The following is a 2,500-nucleotide window of genomic DNA, read 5'->3' as shown; positions in this document are numbered from 1 at the left end:
ACCATTTAACTCTACAACATGCATAACCCACTTGAGTTGTGCAACAATAATATTATCCATGTGTTTTACACTATTTGTAGCCCATTGTTGTTTCAGATTTTTTGGGTCGCAGGGGGTGGGACTGTACAAACTCAACATCTATGTGGCTTTACTAAAAGAGATTTATCTACCTCACTCTGCTCTACAGCACTCACTTTCTGCAGGAAATGCATTTTCTAGTTTCAGATGATATCAGTATCAGATATCACAAATAGAAAACATTGTATTTAGAGTGTTGTTAGTGGTTTTTGTTAACCTTAAATGATTTGACTGAGTGTATAAAGGACATAGCAAGACATTGGAACTACATTACACCAAATAACTTTTACTTTTGATGCTTAAGTATTTGAAGCCAGGTACTTTTATACTTTTACTGAAGTCGACGTTTAAAGGGAGTACTTCCACTCTTACTGGAGTAATATACCACTCTAGGTATCTCAACTTTTACTCAAGTAAGTGGTCTGAGTACACTGGCGTAGGTGCAGGTATACATGTGTGCCTGCACTGGCTAATAATTACTTGTGCACACACAGAGAGAGGATGCAGATTGTGTGTTTTGCGTGCAAGTGTGTGTATGTGTGTGTCTGCGTGTGAACTGCACTGGACTTAATTAGACCTATTAAATGTAATCTAATTTGGTGGAAACTTAAGACTTGCTTTGAGTGGCAATCGAACGCGTTGAACAAAGCTCTCTCCCTTGCTCCGTTTCATTTCTGGCTTTGAGTGTCTTTCGTGTTCCTGTTTCACTGCTGATAAGTGAAACGCTTTTAACACACAGGCTGCTGGCCGCGACGCTGGCATTTTTGGGTTTGCTGTCTGGTTTGGCCGGCTGTCTTACCGGCTGGCTGACTAACAGTGTGACTGACACGTTGGATTTCAGGATGACTCATCAAGTCCAATAAAAACAAATTCCTCATCACCCAATAGCTTCTCTGAAGCACCCGGCAGCCTCTTAGCAATACGCTACTTGATGAAAAATGTCGGGCTAGGGGTTCATTAGACAGTGAAACTACAATACGAGTTATAATTACCCACAGGTACTTTAGAATCCATGTCAATGAACGAAGTGCTCGGGAAATATTGTCAAACTTGATATTGATGCGGCCTCTTGACTGATGTCAGTGAAATAGACTGTTGTAATCAGGCTGCCTCTTCTTGGTTTAATTATGCAGTTCCATTCAGGGGTGATTAACTGCCCTCTATGGTTTGAATCCACTGGTCTTTATTTGTCTGAAATTACCGATGATGTTCGGCCGAGAATGGATGAAACGAAGGGCGGTGGAAACGCCTTACCGAAAAATTTGACTAAAGTGTCTCAAGAAGTTACTGGTTTAACTTGAACTATATTGTTATTACACTACAATCCCCTCGCCCTCAAATGGAAATAGCTAACAATATTCCAATCATACATCAAGATATTAAATGACATTAATTCATCATCATCAGGTCAATTAGTTATGGCCCTGACAAATTGGAAATGCCTTTGGTGCGGCGCTCTTCCTCCTTTGTATAAAGGCTTTCTCAAGGTCTATATCTTACTACACTTTCTTTTATCATAATTTTTCTCCTCACAACCGATATCACATCACAAATGACTCATTCACCTTCCTCCTCCCTCTTCGTCTCTGGAAGTCTCTGGAAGGCCGACCGCAAGAGCGCTAATCCCGGACATCCTACCCCAGCCCGACCGGGGCTGTGTGGGGGTGCTAGGAGGAGGGGGGGGAGGTACCTATCCAAAGTTATGAGGGGAGACGGCCGCTAGGAGCGATATGTACCTCCCCCCTGTGGAGCCCTGCTGGCAGCGCTGGGCTTAGTCCCACCCCCACAAGCCCTCAGCCAGATGAACTTACTTTACAATTAATCCCTTTCTCCGCACTGCACAGAGCAATGAATTTTAATCAGCTTTTTTCTTTCTGTCTTACTTCTTTTTTTTTTGCTGCAGGATTTCCGATGCCTGCGCGCTCACACGCTCTCTCTCTTTCTACCGCTCACACACAGACACAATACACACACGCCGTGCAACACACAAAAGGACAACAGAGCATACACACACACACACACACACACACAGAAGGACCACTGGCAACCATGCATGTGCACACTAGGGGCGGCTTCTCTATCACCTGCTGCCGTGCAAAATTGGTTTCAGCAGAACAAGTCCTTCAGGCCTGTGTGTGTGCGTGTGTGTGTAGTGTGTGTGTAGTGTGTGTGCCCCCTCTTTTTGTCTGTCAGTCTTTCTGTCTGCCTGTCTGGGAGTGTGTGTGTGTGTGTGTGTGTGTGTGTGTGTGTGTGTGTGTGTGTGTGTGTGTGTGTGTGTGTGTGTGTGTGTCTGTGTCTGTGTCTGTGTGTGTGTGTGTGTGTGTGTGTGTGTGTGTGTGTGTGTGTGTGTGTGTGTGTGTGTGTGTGATGTTTCACTTTAAGCGCATGTGGGCTCAGCTCTCCGTCACTCTAATGAAATCAT

At 44.3% G+C, this 2,500-nt stretch overlaps 1 protein-coding gene across 1 annotated transcript in view; it reads right to left on the bottom strand.

Annotated features, from left to right (window-relative positions):
- Positions 1-2,500, bottom strand: part of LOC132449770 (B-cell lymphoma/leukemia 11A-like) — a 15,458-nt gene that overhangs the window by 1,483 nt on the left and 11,475 nt on the right. Inside the window, exon 2 of the mRNA XM_060041588.1 lies at positions 1-2,500. This exon is cut by the window's left edge and continues 1,483 nt beyond it; it is cut by the window's right edge and continues 1,447 nt beyond it. The gene's annotated coding sequence lies outside the window, so the exon portion shown is untranslated.

This window comes from Gadus macrocephalus, chromosome 21, assembly GCF_031168955.1.
Source record: "Gadus macrocephalus chromosome 21, ASM3116895v1".
NCBI classification, from domain to species: domain Eukaryota; kingdom Metazoa; phylum Chordata; class Actinopteri; order Gadiformes; family Gadidae; genus Gadus; species Gadus macrocephalus.
The sequence above is the reverse complement of the archived record's forward strand: the minus strand, read 5'-3'. Positions and strand labels throughout refer to the sequence as shown.